We start from the raw sequence: 12,672 nt of genomic DNA on the forward strand, positions 1-12,672 counted from the left end.
CATAGTAAGCTTAATGATAAGGCAATTAAATGCATATTTGTGGGATATACAGTTCAAAAAGCAAGGGATATAGACTCTACCATTCGGCCTCAAAGCGGATTTTAGTAAGTAGAGATGATGTTTTTTTCGAAAACTCACTTCAGCCCATGCTTTCATGCAAAAACAGCAGAATGTATGCTCATAAGACATGTTTGATTCGCTCCTACCTTTGTTTAATAGAGGGCAGCCATATGTAGAGCAATTGAATGCTCAATCAAGTGTTGAAATTCATCCTTTGTAGGTGCAAAATTAGCCTGCAAATCAGGCTTTTGATGAGGCAATTATTGAGGATGTAGTGGATGAGGAGAGAGCAGCCATAGAAGAATCTAGGCATATGCCAAAATGGCTTGTGTAGACATCGAGGGATAGAAAGTTGGCAGCTCCTTTGCCTAGCAGAACTCGTGTAGGTTCTCATCATGCAGATCATTCTCATGTGGATCATGTTCTCATTTCTACTTATGTAATGAGGAGGAACCTGTTTCCTTTGACGAAGCACAGGATGATAATCATTGGATGCATGCTATGCAGGATTAGTATAACTCTATACTCAAGAATGACACATGGTATTTGACAGATCTACCTCATGGCAAGAAGGCCATTGGTACTAAGTGGGTTAAGTTAAAACTCAAAGCAGATGGTAGCATATTGATCGCTACTACAAGGCCAGACTTGTTGTTGCAAAGGGGTATGACCAGCAAAAGGGCATTGATTATGATGAGACCTTTGCACCCACATCTCGTATGACTACCATTAGGTGTCTCATTACTTTGACAGCACATCATGGGTGGAATGTACATCAGTTGGACATTAAGAATGCATTCTTGAATGGTGATTTACATGAGGATGTGTATGTATTACAGCCTCCTGGTTTTGCTGTGAAAGGAGAGTCTAAAGTATGCAGGTTGAAAAAGGCTCTTTATGGCCTTAAGCAGGCTCCTAGAGCATGGCATGAGAAGATTCATGCATACTTGGTTGCAAATGATTTTTGCAACAGTCTAACAGAGAGAGTACCCTCTATGTGAAGAGAAGTAAGGGCACATTTTTGTCATTGTTCTATCATGCTGCTCATGGGACCCGATATAGATCAGATTTCAGCCTTTATCCACTCGTGTCCCTCTTTCGAGTTGGGGAGATGCCATGTAAAAAAGAAGAAGAGCAAGAAGCATAAGAGAGAAGAAAGAGATTACTAAATACAACCACTTGGAAGGATATTAAACAAGGAAGAAAGAGTCCTAGAACATATAAGAAAGAGAAGAGAAGATATAAATAGAGCAAAAATTATGAATAGAGCAGAAAAGCAAAAGATATAAATAAAGTAGTAGATATAATAGAGAGAAAAAAGATAAATTTAACAAAATAGGGTTTTGAAAATGGAACGTTAGAGAGAGAAGAAGGAGGAGAAAGAGGGAACAAAGAAGAAGAGAGGGGAGGGAGGGAACAACAAAGAAAAGAGAAAAAGGAGAGGAGAGAGAAGGAGAGGGGAGGAAAAGGGATATAGAGAGAGGGGGGGGAAAGGATAGAGAGAGAGAGAGAGGGAGGGGTCGGTCCATGAGAGAGAGAGGGAGGCAGGGGATGCTCCATGAGAGAGAGAGAGAGGGAGAGAGAGGGAGAGAGAGAGAGAGAGGGAAAGAGGGGGGGCTGTTGTGTTTGAGTTGAGTAGGGGGCTCATCGCGTTTGAGTTGAGAGAGGGGGGCAGCGCGTTTTAGTTGAGAGGGGGGGGGACAACGACACTAAGGGCCCTCAATAGGGGTGATCATCGCCCTTATTGAGGTTGGCCCCCTCAATAAGGGTGACGATTACCCTTATTGAGGGCGACTGTAGAAAAGAGAAAAGGAGAGGAGAGAGAAGGAGAGTGGAGGAAAAAGGATAGAGAGAGAGAGAGAGGGAGAGAGAGAGGGGGGGGGGACAACGACACTAAGGGCCCTCAATAGGGGTGATCATCGCCTATTGAGAGGGGTCGGTCGGTCGGTCATGAGAGAGAGAGAGAGAGAGAGAGAGAGAGAGGGTGAGATGGGGGGGCTGAACACATTTGAGTTGAGGGGGGGCTGAACGCATTTGAGTTGAGGGGGGGCTTGTCGCGTTTGAGTTGAGAGAGGGGGGGTGGCAGGTTTTAGTTGAGAGAGGGGGGGCGAACATGTCAAAATACACAGCGGAAATAATAACCAAACTTGGGTCCACAAGAGCAAGTAGAGTGCAAAAAATAGACAGCACAAGAAACACTGAGAGATAGGCTTGTAAACTCTTCTCTATACACAAGATCCCGAACAAAACTGAATGACAAAATGGTGAGGAACATGGGGCCTATTTATATGCCCCATGGATGCAGTCGGCCAACGCTTGAGGGCTCTCCACGACTGCATAAAGCAAGTCGGCTAGCAGAAAATATCTCCACACGACTGTACAAAACAGGTCGGCCAGCATCAAAACCTCCCACGACTGCATCATAGGCAGTCGGCCAGCCACCAGGAACACATGAGGTGCAGTCGGCCAGCACACCAGGGGCTCTTGCCAACATGTGGCATCCATCCGCACCATGGAAAAATGGGGAAAAATGGGAAAAAAATACGGAGAGTGGGGAAAAATGAGAAAACACCTAATAAGGGCGGGCACACCCACAACAAAGGCCCTGGTGTATAAAAATAGATAGGAGATGACTTCTAACACCCCCTCTCAGCTGCTGTCTATGAAAACAACCACAGGGAGCTGGGGTGCCGCCTGAGCAAATCCTGAGATAGCGACTTCGTGAAGAGGTCCATCGTACCGTCCTTTGTTGAACAGAACTCTAGCAAGATGTCATCACAGCAACGATTTGTTCACGAACAAAGTGCCTCTGGATGACCATGCGTTCCTCCCAGTGGAAGCCCAAACCTGCAATGCAACCTCTGCATCCTCACCACCTCACAAGCAGCATCACACGCAGCCCGATACTTTGCCTCTGTCCTTGACAAGGCAAAAGATGACTGCCTCTTACTGCTACATAAAACTGCTCCTGGGCCTAAAGTAGATATCCTCGTGTCCGGATCTCCTACCCAAACTGAGTCACTCCAACTGTGGATTCGGACTCCATCAATCAATCCCCCTCCTGTGTAAAAGAGTCCATGATCCTTCGCATGCCGCAGAAACCACAGGAAACGCAATCCTGCCTCCCAAAGAGTCATCCGCAAACCATGAGCTCAACTGCCTCATCAGGAAGCTCCCGTCCAATCTGGTGTCCATCAACCAGATCAATGAACCATTCTGCTTCTGAGTCAAAGAGGCATCACACTGCTCACAAGGATCAACACCTGTTTTACGGTGCAAAACCAAGTCCTGAAAACTTGCTGAAGACCACGCAAGGCCTTCTGAAACCTATCAACCACCCCCTCTAAATCCGGAACCACAAAGCCTGGAGAAACCACCTCCTTCTGCAAGTAATCAACTGCCACCTGCCTGGCTTTTTGAAAGGTCCCCATGGAAAGAACATCCTCATCTATAGGAGTTTCTTTGTCCCGAGTACTACGAGACATCAGAGCATAAGTTACCTGTCAAATTTCCTCTGACTGACGAACACAAGAACTACCAACATCAGTACTAGAGAGTTCCTGCCAACTACTCTACTACCATCTACTGGGGTAGGCTATCCACCATCTGGTCCCAGAAAGCCTGCACCTACAATGTATCCACACTTAAGTGGCCATTACCAGACTCACAAACCTGAGGACCTGGGAGAGAGAGTGCTAAAAGCTTGTAAACTCCATTCTCCACTCCGCCTTCCCAAACTACCTGGCCTGTTGCTTTGTCCCGGAGAGCAACAAAGTGCTCATCAAACTCCACCCGTACGCCAGTCTTGCAAACCTGATGCACTGACAACAGATGAAAACCAAGTGACGGAACATACAACACTTGGGAGAAATGCTTCCCCCCTGCCATCAGGAACTATCTCCAACCTGCCCTCACTCTGTGAACTGGGATAGTGGATGTATCCCCAATAAAAATGTGATCAGTAAACTTGCAAATATCCTGTAAGCCAGAAAGGGAAGGAGTCATGTGCCTGGAAGCACCACTATCTAGAATCCACTCCCTAGTATCCGTTTTGCAGAGAGTCCTCCATCTCCTCCCTGCCTAAAGAAAATGAAACATCGGTGTCCACCACCTCCAGGTGCACAAAAGCCAGAGTCTTCATGATTGCTGCTGAGGAATCTTCACCCTTCTCGGTCTTCCACTTGGGACACTACCTCCAATAGTGGCCTTTCTCGCCACAATCATTACAGGTCCTCTCTGCCTTTAGTTTCTCGCGGTCAGACTTATTCTTAGAAGACTTCTCCAACGAAGCCTTCCCTTTGCCCGTGTTACCGCCTTTCGACCGTTGGCCAATTAAGGCATCCGAACCTCCACCCTAAGGAGGGTTCGTGAATCGTTCCTCCTGGTCCAAGACCATGGGCGCAAGCTCCTCCCATGTGATGGTGTTGAGCCTACCACTGGTAATCAAAGACGAGTAAAATGTTGAGTACTGAGAGGGCAAGTGTGACAGCAATGTTATGGCCATGTCCTCTACACAAGATCTCGAACAAAACTGAAAGACAAAATGGTGAGGAACATGGGACCTATTTATATGCCCCATGGATGCAGTCGGCCAGCGCTTGAGGGCTCTCCCATGACTGCATAAAGCAAGTCAGCTATAGCAGAAAATACTCCATGACTGTACAAAATAGGTCGGCCAGCATCAAAACCTCCATGACTGCATCGTAGGCAGTCGGCCAGCCACCAGGAGCACATGAGGTGCAGTCGGCCAGCACCAGGGGCTCCTGCCAACATGTGGCATCCATCCGCACCATGGAAAAACGGGGAAAAATGGGAAAAAAATAGGAAGAGTGGGGGAAAATGAGAAAACACCTAATAAGGGCGGGCACACCCACAACAAAGGCCCTGGTGTATAAAAATAGACAGGAGATGACTTCTAACATAACAACCATACTAAGTGTTGTCTGCAATCCTGTAAACACTTATATGACCTTGCTTGAGAAGGGAAGAACCCAACAATTTGGTGCATTGGGTTGGGATGACTAGACTACTAGATTTGGAGGCCCTTACATAGCCTTTGTCCTGCCCAGTTGACCTTGGAAGTCCCCTAGGCACGTTGGCCCACTTTTTAAGGCTTGATCCACTCCCTTTTAAAGGAAGGGGAAGGCAACGGTGGAAGGGGTAGGTTCGGCAGCACGTTGGGGCTCAAAGAGGTGTTGCTTGAAGGAGAGGGCTGTTGAGATATCGAGCTCATCTAGTGAGGCAGTGGACACTGATGACCCACCTGGGGGATAGGCCCCACACTTACACCACTGGCATAGTTGGTGAGATCATGGGTGATATGCGGCCAGTGGGATGATAGGCTGTGTGTGACAGCCATTCTAGAGACTGGCATAGTTATAGCGCTAGCTCATTTAGTTGGGTTCACACTATAGAGAACCCTAGTATGTATTTGGTTGAGTACCTTTCATATTGTGTGTACTCTTATCTTTGTATATGGTGTGTTGAGTGTTGAGTGAAGAAGAAGAAGATTTTTAGGCTCTCACCTTGTGTGTTCTCTCTTAGGGTTTTGTGAGTGTGTGTGTGTGCTTGGAAGAGCTCAAGCTCTCTTCTCCCCTGCATCTTTTCATGGTATCAGAGCCTGGTTCATGCTAAGGGTTGAGCTGCAAGCAAGAAAAGCACAGGAAGCGGTACGAGGGTAAGAGCTTCAACTACTCTTCCCTATTTGTGTTGGTGACTACACCCTTGTTAGGAGCGGGAGGCACCGGCAAACGATCTCTGATTGAGGAGCTTTCTTCGCGGGAGTAAAGCTATAGGGCAACTATAATGTCCTATCAGACAAAAAAAATTTGGGCCAAAAACGCATTTCGGGCGCATCAAGACCTCAGTTTTTCAAAAAGCAGGCGATTTCGAGCACTACGGGTAAGTCATCGATTTCGAGCACTGTGGGTAAGTCATCGATTCTCTGCAAAACTCTATTTTAAGAATGCAAGAAGACAGATTGACTGTGCAGACACTGTGTGTGCTGCAAGGAGGTCAACAGTTGCCATTGGTATGTATGCACATTGAGGTCACTGGTTGTGACATTTGAGTGTACTACAGTACCGCTGCAGAAAATACAGCAGTTTATGCAGGACAAACTAGAGTGCTATTTCTGGTAAATTTGTGTCTGGCAAGATGTCAAATGATGGCATAAACCAGATTGTCGCTGAGAAGCTTGATAAGAACAACTTCCATGCTTGGAGGTTCAGGCTGACAAATTTCCTGATGGGAAAGGGCTACTGGGACTATATAGAAGGTGAGCATGAAGAGGCACCAGAGATACCAGACATCAATCCGACTGCTGCAGATGTGAAAGAGTTCAAGGATTTGAACCAAGGAGCCAGAAAAATTATGTATTGGCTCTCTATCAATATACAGGACACCATGATTGGGCACATACAGGATGCCAAGTCCCCCACGGAGGCGTGGGATACCTTGGTAAAACTCTATGAAATGAATACCAAGGCACGAAAGATACAGTTGAAGAATGAACTTCATATTGTGGAGAAAAAGAGTATGTCTGTGAATGACTATGCATTGAAGATAAAGAGTATTGTGGAATCCCTTGCATCTATTGGTGTTTCAGTAGATGATGATGATAAGGTGGAAGTCTGTCTACATGGTCTCGGACCACAATACAAGGCGTTCAAGACATCTATTCAGACTCGGGAAAACATTCCCAATTTTACAGACTTGGTATCTATGCTGATTATAGAAGAGAAGAGCTTGGGTGAAGACCAACAGTCTTCACAAAACAAAAACAGTTCAGAGCAACAGGCCTTCTACACAAGTTCAGGAAGAGGACGAGGTAGAGGAGGCCGTGGACGCGGTCAAGGACGAACAGGTAATCAGAATTATGGCCAGCAACAGCAACAACAACAGTCCCAGAATTCACAACAACAACAACAACACGCAGGTGGAAGAGGCCAATTCAGAGGCTGAGGGGAGTCAAAGAGGTCGTGGAAATTGGCAAAGGCAGTATAATGATACACGTGGATGCTTTTATTGTGGTAAGCCTGGACATGTGCAAGCAGATTGTTATAAGAAGTAGGCTGACATGCAAAATGGAAAATTGCAGCAAAACAACTATGCATTCTCGAGCAGAAACAATGAGGATAATGAAAGGTTGTTTGTTATGCAGCATGTCGTTAATGCCATGTCTGAAAATGTTGAAGCAGTACATAAAGATGATGTATAGTATGTTGATTCAGGTGCTTCGAACCACATGACAAGTCATGGGGAGTGGTTCAAGGAGATGAAGAACCTTGAAAGACCAAGTTTTGTGGAAACATGGGATGACACTGCTCATCCAATTGCCCATGTTGGAGATGTGCCACTGTCTATGCAGGATGGCAAAGTGAAGTACCTTGCAGATATACTTCATGTTCCGAACATAACAAAGAATCTGGTTTTAGTTGGCCAGATGATTGAGCAGGGTTTGCAGGTTCGATTTAACCCTGATGGCTGTTATGTTGAAGACTTCAAAGTGGGCAGAATGTTTACGTTGAATGTAAACATGCCTGAAGTGAGTGCTGCGATGTTTGCAAATAGTCCAAGAATTGTTGCAGACACAGACATTTGGCATAAACGAATTAGACATGTGAATGTGTAGAGAATGAAGTCTATGCAGACTAAAGGAATTGTGACAGGGCTGCCAAAATTTAAAGTTGAAGGTATGCAAAAAATATATGAAGCATGCCAATTTGGAAAGCAAACAAAGCATGTATTTCCACATAACAGAAATGTGAGCAGAAATGCACTAGATGTTGTGCATTCAGATGTATGGGGTCCTACGAAGACCATGTCTATGGGAGGCTGCAGGTATTATGTGACATTTATTGATGACCACATAAGGAAAGTGTGGGTATACTTCATGAAGGAGAAGGGTGAGGTGTTCACTCACTTTCAGAATTTCAGAGTTATGGTTGAAAAGCAAACAAGGAAATATGTACAGTGCCTAAGGTCAGATGGAGGGGGAGAGTACTTCTCCAATGAGTTCTTTGAATTTTTGAAGAAGAATGGTATTCGGAGACAGTTTACATGCAGGTACACTCCGCAGCAAAATGGAGTAGCTGAGCGGAAAAATAGGCACATTGCTGAGATTACGCGAGTATTGATGGAAGAGAAGAATATGCTGCATAGCTATTGGGCTGAGGCTGTTTCTATAGCAGTTTACATCATGAACATGACTCCAACCTGCAGCCATACATGATGTAACTCCAGAGGAGAGGTTTACTAGCAGAAAACCTGATTTGTCTCATCTGAAAGTCTTTGGATGCATTGCATATGTGCATGTGCTAGATGAGCTGAGAACTAAGCTAGATCCAAAAGCAGAAAAATGTGTATTTATTGGATACTCCCTTGAGCAAAAGAGATTCATGTGTTATAACCCTGCTACACGTGACTTGAGGGTAAGTAGGGATGTTGTCTTTGATGAGATGAGCAGCTGGTATGCTGCTGAAAAAGAAGCTGTTGGGGCTGATGAGAGTGGAAATGTGGTTGCACAAAATACAAGTCAGCAATCACAGTCTTTGAGTGGACCAGGAGAGTCCTCATCTAGTGGTTCAGTTGATAGACCATGGAGTGGCAGGCTGCATCATAATACCAATCCTGCAAATGTGATTAGTATATCACGTAAAGGAAAAGAGAAAGTGGTTGAGCCCCTTAGTATGCCTGACATTTCTGCAAGGCATTCTCATGTTGATGGAGAGTCTAGTGGCTCAGAGATGAGCCTTGATGAGGAGCTTGGGATATTAGTGGCTACGTCAAAGCAATGGTCTTTACATCAGTTGGATGTAAAGAATGCATTCTTGCATGGGGATTTGCAGGAAGAGGTGTATATGTTGAAGACAACTGGTTATGAGAATGTGAGTCACCCCGAGCATGTTTGCAGGTTGAAGAAAGCCTTATATAGCTTAAAACAAGCACAAAGAGTATGGTCTGACAAGATTTTTGAATATCTTGTCACTATTGGCTTTCATGTAGCCAATGCACATTTCTCGCTGTATGTGAGACACAGTCACAATAGAGGGGTTGTGCTTGTTGTCATCTATGTAGATGACTTGATCATTACGGGAGACCATGATACAGAGATCTTTGATGTAAAGATCTTACTTCGACAGAAGTTTGAGATGAAGGATCTGGGGGAGCTCAGATATTTATTGGGCATTGAGGTGATTAGGTCACCACATGGTATTGGATTACTGCAGAGACAGTATGGCTTGGACATGTTGTCCAAGTATGGTATGACAGGCTGTAAGCCTATCTCAGTGCCATTGGATCGAAATGGCAAGTTGAGTGTAGATTCAGGAGAGATTTTGGAGGATCCTACTATGTATAGGCGCATAGTAGGAAGCTTGATCTACATGACGATCACCAAGCCGGATTTGAGCTATGCTATTGGGTTGGTGAGTTAGCTTATGCAGGTTCCTCGGAAGCCGCATTTGGATGCATTGAGATGCATACTGAGGTATGTGAGGTCTACTTTGCATTGTGGACTATTTTATGAAACTGGGATAGAGATGTGTACATGGGTACACAGATGCTGATTGGGCTGGTAGTATCTCAGATAGAAGATCTACTAGAGGCTTCAAGTTTTCTTTGGGGAGTGCTGCTATGACTTGGAGCAGCAAGAAGTAGCCTACGGTTGCTCTATCCAGTATACAGAGGCCGAGTACAGAGGTGCTGTTATGGCAGCATGTGAGGTAGCTTGGTTGAGAAAGCTACTTGCAGATTTGGGTCTATCAGTGGATAGACAAGTTGTCACCTTCTGTGACAACATTAGCAGTATACAGTTGGCCAAGAACCCAATTTTTCATGCTCGCACGAAGCATATAGAGGTCCACTACCATTTTGTCAGAGAGAAGGTCTTGGCTGGAGACGTTGACCTTGTTTATGTCAGCACACAGGATCAGGTAGCTAACATCTTCACCAAAGCATTGGGTACAGAGAAGCTTCGCAGATTCAAGGCTTCGCTTGGTGTACATGAGATGGAGTTAAGCTCGAGGGGGAGTGTTGAGATATCGAGCTCATCTAGTGAGGCAGTGGACACTGATGACCCGCGTAGGGGATAGGCCCCACACTTACACCACTGGCATAGTTGGTGAGATCATGGGTGATATGCGGCCAGTGGGATGACAGGCTATGTGACAGCCATTCTAGAGACTGGCATAGTTATAGCGCCAGCTCATTTAGTTGGGTTCACACTATAGAGAACCCTAGTATGTATTTGGTTGAGTACCTTTCATATTGTGTGTACTCTTATCTTTGTATATGGTGTGTTGAGTGTTGAGTGAAGAAGAAGAAGATTTTCAGCCTCTCACCTTGTGTGTTCTCTCTTAGGGTTTTGTGAGTGTGTGTGTGTGCTTGCAAGAGCTCAAGCTCTCTTCTCCCCTTCAAGGGCTGGCCCATTAGCGCTTAGCTGGCTGCTGTGACCTTGAGACCCATCAATCTTCTGCATCTTATAGGACTTGGGTGTGATTGATTTAAGCCTTGCGCAGTGCCCATGGGGGGTTGGCCCTCAATAAGGGAAACGGTCGTCCTTATTGATACCTTATTGTGGGGGTTCGTGTACATATCGACAGTCGACCAGACCATCCACAAGTTCCCATCACTTGTCTCTCTTACTCTCTCAACAATCGAGCCAGGATGTCGGCATTAGTCCTCAATCTACTACTTTCTATCTATCCCAAGCTAGAGTTTATGTCTTTGTTCAACATTAACATCACTTTCTCTGATGCACTATAACGATCGAGCTAAATAGTGCTTCTTTGAAGACTCCCAACATTGAGAAGCTCAGTGTTGACAGTATTGTGCTGGAAGCAGATAGGCTCGAAAGTATGATCCTAAGGGACTCCACATTCAAGCAATTTGAGCTTGTGAGCAAGGGCAATTTGTAGCATCTACGATCAAGGATGTGAGCATTATATAGTTAGAAATTTGGGCAATCAACCGATTTACTTGAGGAGGTGATTATGAGTGATTTTACGATTATGTGGCCAAAATTCTATCAAATGATTTTGAGGGCAAGTAACCTGAGAGGAAGTTGCGGCTGTGGGGTCTACCATTTGATGCTGAGGAGGACGACATTGACTTGGAAATGCTTGCCTTATTTTTTCTGTGCCTAAGTTGGCTTGCTCTAAATTATGAGCTAGGGGATGGGCATTTTGTACTCGAGCTTGGTACATCCAAGATCCATGAGCTCTTTGCTCAGTAGATTGTTGGCTTCTTGGAATGGTGCCCAAACTTGAAACGGCTAGGAATTTATGGTTATGTCTCTAAGGCCAAATGTCGTGAAGATTACCAGCTGATTGGTAGGTTCACTTCCTTGATGATAAAACTCACGTGTCAATACTCACACATCGATGTGAAATTCGAATTTTCTTGAAGCCTGTAAAACCAATAAATTGCAACCCTTGCATTTAATTATTCTTTTATTGGTTGAAGTCCTAAAGACTTAATTCTTGATGGGAGGTTTCCTAACACTTTTTCTATTGTGCAACTATGTTAATAAATGATACTTAAGGTCAAATAGCAACTTCAAATTTTTAATGAGCTTATAGGATTTTGACAACTAGAGAGAAATTAAGTGCATTACACACTGTTTGCGGCTTGCAAAGAAGAATCGCAATCCAAGTCCACACACTATGCTTTTAGCTTTTGGCTGGTTACACGCTACTACACCTACCTCTCAGCAAGGGATTTCCATTAGGAATGGACACGATTAGACCAAAGGGCATTTCTTGGGTAGGGAATGTTGTGTTACCAACCATAGCAATTATTTTTCATTACGTTGGCTATGAGTAAAGTGAAAACAGTTGGTGGTGTGAGCTGACCCATGCTATTTTTTAAAGAGAACATTTTGTCATAATTCGTGATTCATGATGATTTTATTTTGACCTCATATGTACATATGCAAGATTAAGTAGTCTTATCACATGCATGCATTCTGGTGGTTGTATTGTCTTCCTAGTTTGTTACATCATTTTTCATGTGTCTTTATAGTGTGTGAGTTCATCACAAAAGAATGATGAGAATACAATGCAAAAGAAATTAATGAGTGGATTATAGTATACACAAAAACTTTAATCAATTCTCGAAATTGGAAGAAAATGAATGCATTCGCAGATTGGGAGTTTTAGTTTTAGCAGTAGTAGTAATATTGGCTACCGCCATGGGTCTATGCATAGCCAAGAGCTCAAGTACATGGCTATTGCAATTCATTTGGTTACATCAAGGAATAAGATGTTATATGTTTGGACAAACTTGGGAATGTCTAGCTTGTAGGTCGAGCTAAAACTTGTAGCTATGGGAGCATAACAGTCGATATGGGACAATCATGTAGACATGTGTGATCTAGATCTTCGCACATTATGTGTGATCTAGATCTTCGCACATTATGTATGGTTCACAGCTTGGATTTGGTTATATTCAAAAGTATAAGTGTGTGACTGCTGCCATGGGTTTATATATGCTTAAGAACAAGAGCACCATGATTTGCCTTGTTGATTGGGAATCATATACACTGTCAGAAGATTGAAAATCATGCATACACTTAACATGTATGCAACATACATATGTTAAATTTTTTTG

The 12,672-nt window shown here is 44.3% G+C and overlaps 1 pseudogene; it reads left to right on the top strand.

Moving 5' to 3' along the window:
* The first annotated feature begins 10,585 nt into the window (after nt 1–10,585).
* LOC147640255 (F-box/LRR-repeat protein At1g67190 pseudogene) lies at nt 10,586–11,467 on the top strand (annotated as a pseudogene).
* Nucleotides 11,468–12,672: the final 1,205 nt, after the last annotated feature.

This window comes from Cibotium barometz, chromosome 3 (genome assembly GCF_041138505.1).
Source record: "Cibotium barometz isolate CiBa-2024 chromosome 3, ASM4113850v1, whole genome shotgun sequence".
Lineage (NCBI taxonomy): Eukaryota > Viridiplantae > Streptophyta > Polypodiopsida > Cyatheales > Cibotiaceae > Cibotium > Cibotium barometz.